At 37.8% G+C, this 19,783-nt stretch overlaps 1 protein-coding gene across 2 annotated transcripts in view; it reads left to right on the top strand.

The window, feature by feature from the left end:
• The first annotated feature begins 16,518 nt into the window (after nt 1–16,518).
• The window catches only part of usp53a (ubiquitin specific peptidase 53a), a 65,069-nt gene continuing 61,804 nt past the window's right edge, over nt 16,519–19,783 (top strand). The window contains exon 1 of one of the 2 annotated variants that reach the window (XM_039669749.2): nt 16,519–16,893. The gene's annotated coding sequence lies outside the window, so the exon portion shown is untranslated. The remainder of the gene's footprint in view (nt 16,894–19,783) is intronic. The other variant, XM_039669748.2, reaches the window with a different exon arrangement.

Raw genomic sequence — 19,783 nt, 5'->3', positions numbered from 1 at the left:
TACTCCAGTCTTTAGCGTCACGTGATCCTTCAGAAATCAATAATATGCTGATTTTCTGCTCGAGAAACATTTAGCTGCTACTTATTATTATTCAAGCCGAAAACAGTTAGCATAGTAGTAGCAGTAGCATGATATACTACCATTCCAAAGTTTGTGGTAAGTAAGACTATTCAAAGAAGTTAAATGGGTCCTATTATGCACTTTTACGAAGTCTTGGTTTTGTTTTTGTGGTGTAGCCTAGTAGAATTTATTTCATGCTTATTGTTAAAAAAAACGCGTATTTATCTATTTATCACAGCTCCTCTCTCTTGGAAGCCCCACCTTCCAAAATACGACATGCGCTGTGATTGGTTAGCTTGCCCAGTGTGTTGTGATTGGCACTTAGCATGTGTTCGGGAAATGTCCCGCCCCATTCATAACCGTGTTCCTCTACTAGTGTAAATATAAATAAGGATGGTGTCAATTTCAAACCATTTCTATTGATTCAGACCCTGACAATGTTAACGAACAAGAGGATTTTGCTGAACAGATTTCAAGCACGGACTTTATAAGAATGAATTTCACAGGAAGTTTCAGAGGGGTATGTTTTATTTTTCCTTATAGATATGATGTCTGCCATTTAATCATATTTATCAGAAAACTAAGGTAATACAAACAGTAATCGATCACAAATTCATGGATGATTTTCCTAAGGGGTGGGGAACAGTCTTTCAGTAAACACTAGTACACTACATCAACACTGTAATGCTAGTTAGCAGGCAAGCAGAGGCAAAGCTTTGCCCTTCAATTACATCATAGCTTAGCAACTACTTAAAACTTATAATTGCAACATTTAGTAGAAAACACAACTACAAATAATAAGACTTACAAGTTGTGAAATATGAATCAGCACAACTTTTTTTAACAACATTGATGATAATAATAAGAACCAAATAAGAGAAGCAAATCAGCTGAAGGATCATGTGACATAAAGACTGGAGTAATGTGGAAAATTCTGATTTGCATTACAAGAATGAATTATATTTTATATTTATAAATAGTATATTATAATAAAAAACAATTATTTTAAGTGTAATTATACTTGGATTAAATAAATGCAGTCTTAGTGATCAGAAAATAATTCTTTCAAAAAACGTTAAAAAAAAAATCGTAATTATTCCAAACTATATGCTGGAAGTGTAAAACACCTGAATTGTGTGTAAACAAAAAGTAAATGTAGCATACTGAAAACATAAGACACTGAAGTAAGGCTATTATATGGCATGCAGTGACTGATTTCTGATGGATTATTGGAAATGTCTCCTAATGTTGATCTATACCATTTCTCTAAGCTAATGTAACCCAAAGACTAGAAGGGCTAGCCAATCTGCCCATATAGACCTGTAAATATGTATTTATCAACATTTGTTTAAATTATTGAATAAACAAAGCATTCAATGAACTTGTGTGTCCATTTAAAAAGTAGCTTTTTGGCATTAACACAGCAAAATACAGTACATGACTACTGTACGCACTGCACTGCTTGTGTCAGTTTTTTCCACTATCAAGGTTAGAGTCTCCAGGGCTGACAAATTGAATCTGTTTTCCTGACGCAGCCGAGATGAGCGATGAGTCTCTTGCCTTTTGTAAGGCTGCTGTCTTGCATTCGATCAGACAGCCGCTGATGGGCACAGCAGATGTCCATCACAGCTCAACTTCTGCCCGTTTACACTCGGCTGGGTCTGTGCTTAGCATAAAATAGATGCAATGACATAAAAGGGAAAACGAGGTGAATAAGAAGCAGCTTTGACATTTTTCATCATGTACAATGCTCTCAAGGACCTTCTGCAGTCAAAAATTTTTGAAAAATTGATTTTAGAAACCGATTTGTGCGGTGCTAGGGAGGGAAGTGGTTTATTGTGTTCATTATGCATAACAAATGATCTACTTTGCTGTTTAAAACCTGAAAATTATAGTTAAATTTGTTTCACAAGGTTGTTGCTGTCAGTCAGTGTGTAGTGGTACAAAATTTTTATTTGGTGAGAAAGCATCAGCTAAGAACATGTACGCTTTTGAAAAAAAAAAACAAGGTTCAGTGTGGTTATACTGTATACTATGTAACTTTTTTTGTTCAAAATTAACAAAATTTAAATAATAGTCAATACATCATTATTCCAAGGAAGTACCGTGTTTATTACTGTGTATATCTATAGTAAAGTCTTCAGTTAGTAAGTTTGTGATCTAAACTGGTTATATCCAACCCAATCTCAAGGCAATTCGTACGAATTTTACGAGGTGGCTAATTCGTACGAATTCATACGACCTCGTACAAATTCGTACGATTTTTGCTAATTCGTACATATTTTACCAGTTACCAAATTCATATGAATTCGAATTCGTACGAATGACCTACCCCTGACCCTGCCCCGAAACCTACCTATCACGTGGGTTTAAACAAATCGTACGAATTTGTACGAGTGAGGTATGAATTAGTCCGAATTAGCCATTTTTTATTTATTTGTACGAATTTACAAGGTGGCTAATTCGTACAAATTCATTCAACTTCACTCGTACAAATTCTTAAGATTTTTGCTAATTCATACATATTTTACCAGTTACCAAATTCGTTTGAATTCGAATTCGTACGAATGACCTACCCGTGACCCCGCCCCTAAACCTACCCATCACGTGGGTTTAGAGAAGTCGTACGAATTCGTATGAGTGAGGTTGTATGAATTAGTCCAAATTAGCCACTTTTTATTCACTTGTACGAATTCGAGGTGGCTAATTCGTACGAAATCATACAACCTCACTTGTACAAATTTGTATGATTTTTGCTAATTCGTACATATTTTACCAGTTACCAAATTCGTATGAATTCGAATTCGTACGAATGACCTACCCCTGACCACGCTCCCCTAAACCTATCCATCACGTGGGTTTAGACAAATCGTACAAATTCGTACGAGTGAGGTCGTATGAATTAGTCCGAATTAGCCACTTGTTATTCACTCGTACGAATTTACGAGGTGGCTAATTCATACGAATTCATACGACCTCACTCGTAATAAAAAGTGGCTAATTCGTACTAATTCATACGACCTCACTTGTACGAATTCATACAATTTGTCTAAACCCATGTGATGGGTAGGTTTAGGGGCAGGGTCAGGGGTACCATTTCTGCCAAAAAAGTTTCTATACAAAGAGAAATGTCTTAATTGATTGCATAATACTTTTATATTTAACGGGTTATTTACATTTTTCTAGTGATGAAGTATGTTTACGAGCTGTTTTTCATTCAAAGTAAAAATGTATTTAAAAACAACATTTAAACTAAATTCATAAAATGATGATGGGAACCAATAAAATGTTCTACGTATGAAGTGTCTGACAGAAATATTTAGAATCTTTTCTTCTAAGAGTGTAGAAGAATTGGTGACCAATATTACAGGTTGTATTACAAATAAAAGCAAAATTGTTGTGTTTCTTTTAGAAAGCCAGGACAATGGGATGCACAGGACTATTATATGCCTTATCATATCTGCTTAATTATAAGACACTGAGCAGTTGAAATCCTTGACTGCAGCATAACATTGAGTAAAGTCCTTATAGCTAACTGAGTGTGTCGGCAAACAGAAGCTGCTGGAGAAAAGCCAACCAATTAGCCTCAGCCTGAGTCAGAAGAAAACATGCTGATGTTCAGTTGCTTGCCTTTGTGGCTTTGTTGTGTAGATTGCAGATTCAGATAATCTAACTGGATAATAAATGATACACTGTGAGTCTACTGTATGGTCAACACACTACACAGTCTACATAAATGCTAAAGCAGTTCTGTGGGATAAATATACATGGTGGCCAATCTGATCTCATGGTAAAACATCATTATTTTACGAGGTGGCACTTTTGTATATATTTGTACAATGTGAAACGTACAAAAACTAACTTTTTTTAAGTAATCATGAAGGACCTGCAAACAAACCCATCACTGGAGTGTAAAAAGCGAAAAGCCTGGGAATTCCTATGAATTAGTCACTACCTAAAACGTATAAATAGTTAGATTGTGTTGCTGTGGCAGATATTGCTGTTCAAAAACATGAAAAAAAAACACACAATAGACCTATATGGAGTTTTAGTGGTTGATTATTATATTATTAGTTTTTGTTTTCACTATACTGATGGAAAAAATAATAACTTTAGGCAACTTTAGGACCATTAGGATTTTTTTTTCTTCAAGAAATCATTTCCACAGTGATTCCAATCATAAAAATTGTGTTAAAAATCTCAATTTTATCTCTTATTGTCAATTCCGTATATGTTAAAAAACGAGCTCATTCACATTTCCGTAATGCAAGTAAAATGGCATTCTCATTACTGTAATGAAATGCTAATGCTGGATTTTTTGGTAGTAATAATTTTCATAATTGTCGTAAAAATAATGCCACCATTCAGGAAAGCAGGTCCTAAAAATAGGCACTTTTTAAGTAAAATATATATTTGTGGAATTTAATATCAAGGTATTTTTTTTTTAGACTGGGCACAGTTTTTGTAGAAACATGTTGTGATCAAATTATGCAGCAGACTCTTGCCAAAATAGAAATAAGATATGCCCAATATCCCATTCGCAGTGGACATGGCTGTATTCCTAAACACTCTCTGTTTGATTTCTGTTGGAAAGACTCGAGTCATCCCCCTCTGACAGGCGTCTTTGACTTTGAATTCCTAGTGCTAACCCTCAAGGAACTGTGACCCCGAGTTTCTTTTGAAATAGTTTATAGTTTGGCCGGCAACTAGCTATAAATCACTGAACTCAGTATGGTGTAAAGAACAGTAGGGCGTTTTCAGTTCCAGTAGTTCTTTGATCAACATCTAGCCAGAGCAGCGAGAGCCACCTCCCTAATGTCAGATCTAAAACTACACAAGTGGACTACTTCCTCTTAACTTTGACTTTGGGCACAGCTATTAAAGTCTTCAAACAGAAAATGCAGTAAAAGTACACTAAAAAGTTATCAATTGACTTAACTTAGAAATAGTGAGGAAACCCGCTGCCTTAAAATTATTAAGTAAATAAATTGTGCATAATTGAAAAAATTAAGTTATGAGAACTTGAAGTCAATTCAAGTAAATACAAGTTTATAACTTAATAATTTTAGAATATTAAACTTTTTGTGTCTTAATCAAGATGCTCCTGGCGGTGTCGCTTCATAATGCTGTCACTGCAATTGTTATTTTCCTTGTATATGCACCGATTATCACTGCAAAATTTTAAAATCGGCATGAAACGGAAATTGTGATTTTTTTATTTTTTATTAATTGCTGGATTTTATTTAATCTTTAACACTCTGTTAAGGAATACACATCCTGTTTAGTGGTTGATATTTAATTCACATTAACCTACCAACATCACATGCTGCATGTTCTGTTGCTGTTTTTAGATATTAACATTCAATTAACCTCCTGAAGTAATGGTTACTAATAACTGGCCTGCAGTCTTGACATTAGTCACACCAGATGGTCAAATTACATAAGAAGGTATAGTACCAGCGCATTGTTGATCTAAAATTGAATTGGGGCGTAACAAAAAATAACTAAAAGGTCAAGAGCAGGTTCCCGGGACATGGTAGAAAGGTGTAAAGGTCCCTGCTGAGCATTGATGAAAAGGACACATGCAGGTGTTTAAGTCATCAGAGTCAGCATTGATCTCTGGCACACTGCCATTACATAAACTGACAGAATGTGATTATGACTAACACGTAGCAGCCATTCAAGACTAAATGTAATGTCATTAGTGGTGCTCTCTAAGCCAAGCATTACTATTGCTCATACATATGATTAGAGATGTGAACAAACTTTGGTGTGTAAACTTGCCTTGCCTTGCCTACGAATTTGAGATGTGCTGGAATCCGATCACTCAGTCCACCTCTGGAGGTCGATACAAGTTCCAACTTGACCAACTGTACTGTGGGGCCAAAAAGTATTTATTCAGCCACTGACTGTGCAAGTTCTCCAACTTAGAATGATGAGCGAGGTCTGTAATTTTCATCATAGGTGCACTTTAACTGAGAGACGAAATGAGAATAAAAGGCTCTCACTGATGGAAGGAGATTTTGGCTTAAAATCTCACGATACATGGCCCTGTTCATTCTTCCCTCAACACAGATCAGTTTTCCTGTCCCCTTTGCAGAAAAACGGCCCCAGAGCATGTTTCCTCCCCCATGCTTCACAGTATGTATGTTGTTCTTGGGATGCATTCTTCTTCCTCCAAACACGACAAGTGGAGTTTTTACCAAAAAGTTCTATTTTGGTTTCATCTGACCACATGATATTCTCCCAATCCTCTTCTGGATCATCCATATGCTCTCTGACAAACTTCAGATGGGCCTGGACATGTACTGGCTTAAGCAGGTTGACACGCCTGGCACTGCAGGATCTGAGTCCCTCTCGGTGTAGTGTGTTACTTATGGTAGCCTTTGTTACTTTGGTCCCAACTCTCTGCAGGTCATTCATCAAGTCCCTCCGTGTAGTTCTGGGATTTTTGCTCACTGTTCTCTTGATCATTTTGACCCCACGGGATGAGATCTTGCATGGAGCCCCAGACCAAGGGAGATTATTAGTGTTCTTGTATGTCTTCAATGTTCTTACAATTGCTCCCACAGTTGATTATTTTTTTTACACCAAGCTGCGTGCCTATTGTAGATTCACTCTTCCCTGCCTGGTGCAGGTCTACAATTTTCTTCCTGGTGTCCTTCAACAGCTCTTTGGTCTTGGCCATGGTTGAGTTTGGAGTGTGACTAATTGAGGCTTTTATACAGATAACGGGTTCAAACAGGTGCCAATAATACAGGTAACGAGTGGAGGACAGAAGAGCTTCTTAAAGAAGTTGTTACAGGTCTCTGAGAGCCAGAAATCTTATTGGTTTGTGGGTGACCAAATACTTATTTTCCACCATAGTTTACAAATAAATTCTTTAAAAATCCTAGGTTCTATTTAGAACCAGAAATGGTTCCATCCCCCGCCTCATATATGGAACTCCAAAATGGTTCTATATAGAACCATTTTTTTTGGTAAAAGGTTCTATTGGCCAAGTATGGAACCCCAGGGTTCTATATAAGCCAGAGGAACCCTTTTTTTAAGAGTGTATAGAACCGTTTAGGGCTTCCAAATACGTAGCGCTGATAGAACCTTTTAAGGTTCTATATAGAACCTTTTCTTCTAAGAGTGTACAATGTGATTTCCTGGATTTTTTCCATTGACATAACGTTATATTACTGTATATATAAATATATAACCTTCCCAAAACCCGTCCCTAAACCAGTGGGGTTAATAGCATTTATGAGTGTTCCCCTACCATCCTAGGAAAAAAAAAGATCGCTCCCCAGATGTAGATCTACATTTTGCTTCGTTTCGCTCGGACATTTAATGGCGTGTACATACAAACGTAATCACTCGGACATTGAAAGCATAGACATACACACGGATACACGCGGATATGTATGTGGTTGCATTTTACTCCTACCAAATACATCTATGTACATCTGGATACAGAAGATTGGGAGCTTCGCAAATTACACGGGCGGCATTCAAGTCAATATTTAATAGGGTGCACGAGATATCGGCCACCATATTGGTATCGGCCAATATATGTTAATTTTTAACAGACCAATTCGGAAATGTGGCTGACACAGGAAACACTGCTCATATTTCCTTCACAAAGCATTTTTGTGAAGCATAGACTCAGTATGTGAACTATTGTCATATATATAGGGAATATACAGAGTGCAGATACAGGATAAGGTTCTTTATTTTAAGTAGCTACAACTGGCATTCTCATGAGTCCAATTAAATCACATGTGTGACCGATACCATTGGGGGTTAATGTAGTAAGAATCTCTAGTGCAAAAGCATCACAACAAAGCTCTACATGTTGCATTAATGTGTTATGCAAACTTTCCATAGCTTTCCTCTAAATATCATAAGCAAACGTTTTGTGAAAAGAGAGAGAGACATAGTGAAAATGTTCCCTCCAGTTTTTCTCAGTGATGTGTCAATGGAAAAAAATAGTTTCTTATCCTAATTGTCAGAGCCAGTTCGTCTGCTCTAACTGCCAGTACCAAGACAGCCAGTGATATTTACAGCAAGTGCTAGTGCTACCATGACTACAGTAAACATACAAGCAAAATATATCACAGTCATCTCCTGGTAAACAGCCAGGGGTGAATTTACTAAACAGTTGCATCCGACAGAGTCAAAAAACCTGCATCTTATTCTCCAACCACCCGCAATCTAGATTACCCAGGTTCTAAATGCACTGAAATAACACCCACAATTTATGTACTTACAATTTCAAAACAAATGTACATTGTATGCACATTAGGCTCATTATTGCATCTTATTCACTATAGTCTGGGTTATTTGTCTGGTGCAAATAATGTTGGGTTGTTAACAACCACAGAATGCAGGCATGTTCATGTGAATTACATAAAAAATACATTTGTATTTATTAGCAATCACATCAGAATTTATCACATGATCGCATTTTCAAACATACAGTAAAAAAAATAATATCATTTAAAACATTTGAGAAAATAACAAATATTTGTTTTATTTTAATTATATTAATCTAACAAACGCAATGAATCTAAACCATAATGAAACTCAATCCCTGGTTGAGGAGATCTCCCCTTCCATCTAAAGCACTTTGAGTACCCATAAAAGCGCTGTATAAATGTAAAAAATTATTATTACAAATACATTTCTTGAAATAGTACTCACTGCCTACTTTATTTGTACTCACTGCCTACCTTGCTGGTACCGGGGTGTACCCTCTAGAACCCGACCGATAAAGGATTTTGAAGGCCGATACAAATATTTTTGGGCTTTAAAATCCGATATTCCGATATATCGGCCGATATTTTTTTTATTTATTTTTTTTTTAACTGGAGATGATTAGTCACAAATTTTGTCATGCTTATTTGAGTTAAGAGAACTGATGGGGATGTTCTTTTAATTGTTATTCAAGCAATATCGTGACCAACTCAACGAGTGTTGCCAACAGGAACGGTGTAGAGTGCCCTCTGGTGGACAAACTATACAACTCCAACACTCATGACATGGTTCAAGCGTGTTTCGTCCCTTTTTATTTTATTTTTGAAATATTAATTTATCTGCCATTATAACTGCCGATACCGATAGTTTGGAAAATGCCTAATATCTGTCTGCCGATATATCGGTCTGGCTCTAGTACCCTCATGAGTCTTTTGCCTTCAGAACCGCCTTAATGCTTCGTGGCATAGATTCAACAAGGTTCCGGAATCATTCAGAGATTTTGGTCTATGATGAGAATCTTCTGTTCCACCACATCCCAAAGCTTCTCTATTGGATTAGATCTGGTGACTGTGGAGGCCATTTGAGTATAATGAACTCCTTATCATGCTAAAAACACCACTTCGAGCTGATTTGAGGTTTGTGACATGCTGCTGGAAGTAGGCATCAGAAGATGAGAACTCTGGTCATAAACGGACGGACATGGTCAGCAACAATACTCAAGTAGGCTGTGGCATTTAAACGATGCTCGGTTATTACTAAAAGGCCTAAAGTGAGCCAAGAAAATAGGCAGGATGGATCCATACTTTCATGTTGTTTATGCTACATTTTGACCCTACCATCTGAATGTTGCAGCAGAAATTGAAACTCATCAGACAACATTTTTCCAATCTTCTATTCAGTTTTGGTGAGCCTGTGCGAATTGTTGCCTCAGTTTCCTGTTCTGACAGAAGTGGCACCAGTGTGATCTTTTGTTGCTGTAGCCCATCCACCTCAGTTGTAACGAGTGGATTGAGTTACTTTTGCCTTTCTATCAGCTGAAACCAGTCTCCTCTGACCTTCGGCATCAACATTCGTCATTTTCGCCCACCGAACCGTTGCTCACTGAATATTTCCGCTTTTTCAGACAATTCTCTGTAAACCATAGAGGTCAATCATGAAAATCCCAGTAGATCAGCAGTTTCTGAAATACTGAAAGTACATGCCACATTCAGTCATTAAATCACTTTTCTTCCCCATTCTGTTGCTAAGTTGGAACTTATCTTCATGCCTAAGTGCACTGAGTTGGGGAAAGGTTCCTGGAGCTGCATCCGAAATCACATAGTATGTGACAAAAGAACGTCCACATTCACAGTACTCATAAAAGAATAGGATACCGGATGACCTACTACTACTGGTGAGATTCTGAAGTGTGCATAGAATGGACAGATTACTATCCCATGAGGCCACGGAAGAGGATTTATGAATGGCATTGAGGAGACGCAACTGATTCTGGTTGGTTACGACAATGACAACATGGTGAATGTAGTATGTCCAAATTACATTTCATACTACACGCATTCATACTAGAACATACTTTTTAGCAGTCTTTGAGTAATTACTTATTCATACACTCACCTAAAGGATTATTAGGAACACCATACTAAAACTGTGTTTGACCCCCTTTCGCCTTCAGAACTGCTTTAGTTCAACGTGGCATTGATTCAACAAGGTGCTGAAAGCATTCTTTAGAAATGTTGGCCCATATTGATAGGATAGCATCTTGCAGTTGATGGAGATTTGTGGGATGCACATCCAGGGCACGAAGCTCCCGTTCCACCACATCCCAAAAAGATGCCCTATTGGTTTGAGATCTGGTGACTGTGGGGGCAATTTTAGTACAGTGAACTGATTGTCATGTTCAAGAAATCAATTTGAGATGATTCGAGCTTTGTGACATGGTGCATTATCCTGCTGGAAGTAGCCATCAGAGGATGAGTACATGGTGGCCATAAAGGGATGGATAAGGTCAGAAACAATGCTCAGGTAGGCTGTGGCATTTAAACGATGCCCAGTTGGCACTAAGGGACCTAAAGTGTGCCAAGAAAACATCCCCCACACCATTACACCACCACCACCAGCCTGCACAGTGGTAACAAGGCATGATGGATCCATGTTCTCATTCTGTTTACGCCAAATTCTGACTCTACCATCTGAATGTCTCAACAGAAATCGAGACTCATCAGACCAGGCAATATTTTTCCAGTCTTTAACTGTCCAATTTTGGTGAGCTCTTGCAAACTGTAGCCTCTTTTTCCTATTTGTAGTGGAGATGAGTGGTACCCGGTGGGGTCTTCTGCTCTTGTAGCCTATCCGCCTCAAGGTTGTGCGTGTTGTGGCTTCACAAATGCTTTGCCGCATACCTCGGTTGTAACGAGTGGTTATTTCAGTCAAAGTTGCTCTTCTATCAGCTTGAATCATTCGGCCAATTCTCCTCTAACCTCTAGCATTAACAAGAAATTTTCACCCACAGGACTGCCGGATACTGGATGTTTTTCCCTTTTCACACCATTCTTTGTAAACCCTAGAAATGGTTGTGGGTGAAAATCCCAGTAACTGAGGAGATGAATGAAATACTCACACCGGCACCAGCAACCATGCCACGCTCAAAATTGCTTAAATAACCTTTCTTTCCCATTCTGACATTCAGATTGGAGTTCAGGAGATTGTCTTGGACCACACCCCTAAATGCATTGAAGCAACTGCCATATGATTGGTTGATTAGATAAGTGCATTAATGAGAAATTGAACAGGTATTCTTAATAATCCTTTAGGTGAGTTTAAGTACCCACTAAAGAGAGTATGCGATTTTGAAGGCAGCCTAGTTCTTATATTGGTCTTATAGTGGACAAATCATTTGTATCATTGCAAAAAAAAAAAATGTTGTGTTTTTTTTGGTCGACGTCACTCTCTTGTTTTCAACTCCTCTCCTCCATTCCAATTTGCAATCAAATAGATTCCAAAATCTCATCCTTTTTCCTTTTTCATGCAGAACACCTTTTCATGGTGACTTTAAAACTCAATGAGTGATCAAATGCTTAATTTTTTGGGCAATAATATCACCCAGCACACAGACATTAGAGCAATTGTACGTGTACTGAATACCAAATGTCATAAACAAATCAAAGCATCAAGTTTCAACTAGTATGAACTGATTTGGCCTCATCCCAAATCAAAAGCAGCAGGGTGAGTGAAGGCACACATCATCACCCCAATTATTTAAAGACCTCCTGCCTTCAGGATCTCACGCAGTTAAAGTACTTTTAATGCACTGGGCCAAATTATTTAACTACACAGTTAATGGAAACGTGAAATATAATTAAGCCATAATTCTAACATGAGAACTGAGTAATGAAACTAACACAATTAATGCTCATAAGCCATGGCTCAAACTCGACTGGTAAAATTGAAATTGTAGACTCCATTTAGCAACTAATGATCTTCTATAATCTTCTCTATGCCCTTATTATCATAAGCTTGGTCCTCCAAAGTGGAAAAACTGAATTTTTGAGTCCCTTCAAAAAACTATAAACTAACACCCCCCTCACATTATTATATAAAAATTTGCACAACACTGAAAGGGATATTTGGCACACAAGAAGATATTTTGAAGAATGTAAGTAACCAAACAGTTGCTGCCCCCCATTGACTTCCACAGCCATTTTTTTATTCATACTATGGAAGTCAATGGGAACTAGCAACTGTTTGGTTACCAAAATTCTTCAAAATATTTAAATTTGTGTTCAACAGAAAGAAATTGGTGCAGAACATCTTAAATAACAAACAACACATTTTTGGTGTACCATCCCTTAAATGCAAGTGATTTCAAGACTTTGAATATCAAAAAAAGGAAACATTATGTTCCTAAGGGGAAACTATTTGCAGAAGGAAAATGCATTGTCTCTTAAATGGGCTTTCCAAGTACTTCCCTGGGAAAGGAGTGTCCCGTTCCGATACACCATGACCTCTCTAAGAGCACTCAAATAATGTGCCTGATTTCCCTTTCCACTGGCCCGATCGAGTGCAGCACAATGGTCAAGCACTGAATGCATTTCTGCTTGTCAAATCACAGGGCATGCTGTGCAAAAGTACTTACAGTACCTCCTAATAAAGAGATTTTTGATTATATATATATGACTCAAATGTGAAGCACCATTCCACATTGTAATGGACTACATGGTTCAAACACAGTTAAATACCCTCCCTCCATCTTTTTATGTAACAGGATTGGACAGATGGTGTCCAGATAACAGCAGTCTTACATCACATCGCACCAGACTACTGCGTTCATCACCAGATAGAAGAGTATAAATAATACAAAGCCATTAAAGGTCTTAAGATGTCAATACATGAGCATTGATCAAACATGATGGGAACCCTTAAGCTACGTTCAGCATAGAATATTAGAGAACGGCTTACTATGCCCAGAATATACTGTACCTATCTATGACCCATTCAGTCGTAACTGAGTCTTGGTGATTCTAATGCAATCTCTTGGCATACGTGAAAGACTATACATGAATTTTCCGGGGTTGCCAGGTCTTTCCCAAACCCTCTCCATTACGGCTTGGGACACATATTCACACCTACACTTTAGCGTCTCCAATTCACCTATACTACATGCATTGTTGGGAAAAGGCAGCGGAGCACCCGATGGAAACCCACACAGACAGAAGGAGAAGAACTCAGAAAGGACTCCTCCTGGCTCTGAATTGGGGGCATTCTTGCTGTGAGACGACAGTGCTACCCACTGAGACACTGTGCTGGTCCATGCATTGTATACATGCTTGATACAATAGTCAAGTTAGTCTAAATAAATACGTCAAGTTTCGCAAGATTTTAAGTGACACCAGGGCTGGACTGGGGTTAAAAGTTGGCCCTGGACAAATCCAGCCACTCCGGCATACAAGTACCCCCGTGAATGTTTTGATGGGTTATAGCGCCTTAAATGGGTCTATGTCACACAAAAAATTGAAGACCGGAAGTACGTCTTTTAGTAGGGATACGGCTCTTCCGGTTAGCTTTTTACAATGGTGGAGTCCGATAGAAACCACTGGACCAAATCTCTCAAAAGTCACATGATGATGTGGTTCAGATGTTAAATGAAAACCCTCAAGTGAGAAAGCGTGAAAGTTGAGGTATGGCTGTCTACGTCCTGATGCAGAGCAACCCGGTACACTACAACAACAGCCGCGGGTAGCACTAGTTGTTCGCCAGTAAGGTAAACGTTTCTATAGTAACAGCGAGTTGGACCAATCAGCAGATGTTGCTACTACGCTTAGGATTGTGGGTAGTGTAGTTTTTTTTTCATAAGATCGCGGATGAAACATGTTTTTCTTTAAACAAGGTTGATTTCATACAAACGTATTGCTTCAACGGGAGCAAAAACCTTCGTTTCACAACCTCAGCTCAAGCTCGTGGTCAGTCTACCTCGGATGGTTTAGACATTAGGTCTGATAATCTAAATCCTTATCAAGAAATACTGTTGACCGGAAGTTATGTAACCCTTCTCCTCGCTACGGAAGCAGGAAGTGTGACATAGGCCTATTGGAGTAAATAAATGGATAAATAAAACAGCAAAGAAACTAATAATGATATATATTATTGAATACACTGCAAATGTTATACTACAAAGTTAATGTTTCATTTTCATGACCGTAAAGCATTGACTTCGAGGTAGGATTCCGTAAAGTAAATTTACTGCTTTTCAATTCTGTCATCATTTATTCTCCCTTATGTCGTTCCAGGATGACTTTCTTCTGTGAACACACAAAAGAAGATATTTTGAATTTTTTACGAGCAGTTCATTCATACCTATGCAAGATCGCTGTGAAAATACAGACCGGAAGTCAAAAGACAACGAGCGCAGAGCTAAAAAGGGGCGGGGCTACATAAGGTCTATAGTCCTATATATAAACAATTAACAATATGTATTGGTCAAGGTGTTTCCTTGTGGAAATTAGTAGAATTTCTGCTAAGTGCAATTCTTAAAGGAGCTGTATGTAAGATTGTGGCCAAAACTGGTACTGCAATCACTTTCAAATTACAGTAGAGCGATGTATCCCCTCCCCCCTGACTCGAGGTTGCCAGTTAGGCTGCAGGATCCAACATTTTTTTTATCTGACACGTTTGTAACTGCAGCTGTGGTAACTAGAGCAGAGCTGGCAACCTGGATGCTGCAACACTACTGACTTCATGATTGGTAGATTGGTGGAGGGTGGAGCATCAGAACAAAACACAACATGACAACATCAACATCAGTTGAGGACTGCAACTTCAATTTTTAAATGACAATATCCTGGCCGGACTACTGTTGTCAGTGATATAAGTATTTAAAAAATAAACATGATTTCTTAATGTCTAGTGACATATCAGGGCCATTTTATGATTATTTGAAATACATTTCTTACATACAGCTCCTTTAAGTAATTTCAACAACTATAGCCTCTGTCTTTCATACAGTAGAGAGCTAGAGCTAAGAGTACAGTAGTAGTATATTAGTACACTATTCTGTACATGGCCCTGGTTCTAGGTCAAGGCCACTTCTTATACAGAAGTACTTTTAAAAAGAGTAGCATTCTTATTACTTAATGTATTTTTTCAATGTTTTGCATATTAATTACAATTAAATGATTTTATTTTATAGTATTCTATAGTCGTTAAACTTTATTCGAAGGTGTCTTTGTTACCCTGTAATTATAAGTACTGAGTAATATTAATTAACTACATGTACTCTAGGGTTAGGAATAGGGATGGGTTTGGTTTAGGGGTTAGACTTAATTATGCATAATTTATAGAATTACTAGTAACTACATATAACAATGACAATGTTATGTAGTTACTAGTAAAATAAAATGTTACCATTATAGTCTAGTTTTTATATCAAATTACTTTAATGTGCATTTTGACTCACTTAAGTGTGCTTGCGCAGACCGAAGCGCACGTGCCTTCAGATCACTTGGACGTAGCTGTGGTTACAAGAGGTAAACGATATAAATACTGTTTGTTTTCTCACACAAACTGCTTGTTTCGTGTCTTAGGCCATCAATCTGTACTTACATTTACGAGTCATTAAATCATGTTTAATTTGGACTTCTCTGTGCATGCTCTTTGAGGTGGACCCCATTAGCCTCCATTATATGACTGACAGACAAGAACAGTTTAACCTAAAAATATCAAAATTGAAAATACTGAGGAAACAAGACACCTACATCTTGGATGGCCTTGAGGTAAGCTAAAACATCAAAAAATTAATTTCAAAGTGAACTATCCCTTTAAGTAGGTCCTTTTTTAATAAAAAAACATGAAAGTGTAGCCTTCTCTCTTATTATTATAAGTGGCCTTTTATTTCATTAATATTATAGGCGTGTTTTTTTTTTTAAATATGTACTTTTAAGGTTTACACTGTAGTACACTACAAGTGCACTTTCAATATTGTTCAGTAGGCCTGTATACACACATCACTTTATTCAGCTCAGCTGATACGCCTTTATGTTTTGCAACCAAAATTCTGGAGCTCCGTAAGGTTTGAAACATAGCCACAAAAATAAGTAGCTTCTCCTTCTCGACAGTCGACACAGCAGAGGAAAAGTGTGAGAAGAAAGCAGGAGTAACTCCTCCCTTCGCCGTGCTGCACTGGGACAGACTGCAGTACACACTGTAGTGTAGAACAGAACAGAGGCGGAGTTTCACCTCAGCACCGAAACCAGCTGAAAACATTCAGGTGCCCGCAGTCAGTCAGTCAGTAACTCACATCAGTAATACACACAGGACTACTGCAGGGACCATTCACTCCACTCTACAGGATTTAAATAACTAACTAAAGAAAGAGTCAAAATAATAAGAAGATATATAAGAGCGAGCCGCTTATGGTGTTATGTATAGTGTACATCTTTACCGGTGTGTTTTCATGCGTCGTCTTTCGCTTCCGCTTTTCCGTCTAGCAGTTTAACGCCGAATTTCAGCAGAAGTCAATGGGAATTTCTGCTCCTCAGTAAACTATTTCACTGGACACTGAAAGAAAAAGAGGAGTATCCGTCATTTATTGTTCATGCGGTGAGTAGATGCGTCTCTTGTCATGTCAGTACATTTTGTTTTGGTCAAACTTTTCTACGCCATGTTTCATTCGTTACTGCGCATGTGGCGGAAATGCACCTGAATCAGGTAGACTAGACGAGTCTCGACGTTTCACTACAACATTAGCATTGCAATTTGCTTTAGCCTGCTGATTACATTTAGAACTATTACGTAACAAATCAATAAATTGTCTATGTTGTATTTTTAAATGTTTTACTCTGTACTTAGTACAAAGCTCGTGTATGTTGTGACATAGCCTGTGTGTGAAGCAACGTCAGGTTCAATATATAAGTACCACTTGATGTCACTAATGAATCCACGTTCAACATGGTAATGTTGAAATACTATAAAAGATACAATACAAAGCTGAATTGAATTCATTAAATACATTTATGAAACTCATCCTATTCCTGTATCCTCATGAAATTGGGAAACTTGTCTTAATGACTGCAGTGTTTGTGCTTCTTATCTTTGCTTAGCCTACATTGAAATTGTGTTTTGACACGTTTCAAACATTAAAACTTGATATTCAGATAAAGGGAATTTAAATAGAGGTATTTAAAGGTAATTGAGACAATTGTTTAACATAATTATCTTAATTAGTTTGTCTTTATTTCTACTAAATGTTTAAACGTCAAGTGTATTAGACTAGTGTTGAGAATTGATCTTGAGTTAAATTTTCCGACTCATTTACATTTTTTAAATAAATAAATAGTATATAATAAATAATATAAATAAATAAATAAACCCCACTAAATTATTTTTTTTTCTGAGTTCAAGGTAAAACTAGTTTGTCTTACGCAATTTTGATTATCAAATCTAAAAAAAATAAAAAGGATGCTTAGATTTGAATGAAATGCAATACATGCATGCTGATTAAGAAAACAAATTATTGCATTTACATGAAAATGACTGGTTAAAGTTTTGAATATTGTTGGAGAGTAAAAATGAGTCATTAAATGGATAAATTGTTAAAGGTGCAATGTGTAACAAAGTTGAGTATCTATTAACAGAAATGCAATATGACATCCATAACTATGTTTTCAGTGGTGTATAAAGAACTTACTTAATTAGCCGTAATGATTTTATTACCTTAGAATGAGACATTAATAGCTCCATAACCGAGGGAATCCCCTTCTATGAAGGTCGCCATGTTGTGACGTCATATTCCTACCGTAGCCGAACGCGAACAAACAGCGCTACAGAACGCGTTTCATCACTACCTTGAAAGAGAAGAAGCGGAAAGCTGGAAGCTAGCCTTACACTCCGTGAGTAGTGACTTTTCCCTTGTGAGTGGTGTAAAATATGTAGTTGGGATTGTTTCATGTAACTTAGTTCTCCCTCGCTGTGTTATGGGTTTGTTATGTTGGGGATAGATGTGCTGTTACGTTCGTGAGACAGCTGATGATTAGTATTCATGTCATTGACCGTAAAACAGTACGTTACAGGAATCACTAACCCGTCGATAGAGACTTTTACTAAAGTCTTTTATCACTAAAGTCGATCGCGAAGAATTTTAAAAATCAGAGAAAAAAAGCCTATTGTGTGTAGTAAATAGTATCTATGGGATGCGGAGATGACATGATTGTAACAGCGCGCGCACTTCCGACCTTTGGACTCATGCGGACGAGTCCCAGCTCAGCCACAGTAACAGCTCATATTAGCCAGCTAAACTATTACTACCCTGTTAGAAAAAATATATAGCTGCTCCCTCGCTGTATTATGGGTTTGCTACAGTATGTGGGGAGAACTGTGCTGCTGGTTACGTTTGTGAGACAATCAGCTGATTATTATTTTATTATACCATGGTCTGGGTGAATACTCGATTCTGATTGGCTGCAGGGTGTCCGTTAAAAAGTGATAGAGGACACCTAGTAAAGTAGTTCTGGTGAAACTGCCTGTTTACCATTCGAAATGAATAAATAAATGCGCTGCCTACAACGGCTGTGAGTAACCATAGCAACAGGCAGTCACATGCTCTATCATCTAACGTTAGATATTATAGCCTAATACAACAATGAGCGACTTCGTGCTATTTCTTTTAACATTTATGGAGAATATGGCAACTTTGACGACTGGTATGCTGCTGAAGAAAGAAAAAATGTAAATAAAACAGAGAAAATTACACCGCTGCTGCTCTGCTCCATTGAACTCTATTGGTAACGACGTAACTTGCGACCATAGTTGGATAACGATGCTTTCGGGAAACGCACCCCTGAATGAGACCCTGCGGGAGTTTTACGCAGCTGTCCAGACAACCAAGGCAGGAGAAGGCTGAACGTTACAGCGTTTCAAGCCTAAGGAGCCTGAGGCAAATCCTCTCTTTGATCTGATTAATTTATTGCCCTCTATAACGTTAAGCGCAAATCGCTGGAGATCAGAGCTAATTGTTTTTTATTGTTGTTTGATTAATTGTTTTATGTGTAATAAAAAAAAAACTATGCCTACCTTTGTGTTTCATGAAAAAAAAATGCATTTGTGAACCTGAAGGGATACGAGCTAAGCGGACTATATCTCCGTTTGCTAAATAAACAGGCAGGCAAGGCAAGTTATTATTTGTAAAAACTAGATTTAGCCTAATTAAAATATAAACTAATGTTTTATTTGGCAAGTGGCCATGGTATAAGCGGGTTAATGCCCGACGAGGTGTCCATTGTCAGGTTTTAATGGACTTCGGCGGAGGCAACCGTCCTCCGCTGCGCGTCGGCCGGTTTACGCCTCGCCGTCGTCCATTAAAACCTGACAATGGACACCTCGTCGGGCATTAACCCTTACTTAAATTATATATTAAAACCCTTGATCCTCACCTGACTATGGCTTTGTAAACAGACAGTATTCATGATGTGGTTTATAATGGACTGTGGTACAG

This window comes from Pimephales promelas, chromosome 1 (genome assembly GCF_988280905.1).
Source record: "Pimephales promelas chromosome 1, fPimPro1.hap1.1, whole genome shotgun sequence".
Lineage (NCBI taxonomy): Eukaryota > Metazoa > Chordata > Actinopteri > Cypriniformes > Leuciscidae > Pimephales > Pimephales promelas.
This window is presented reverse-complemented; position numbering and strand designations above follow the sequence as displayed.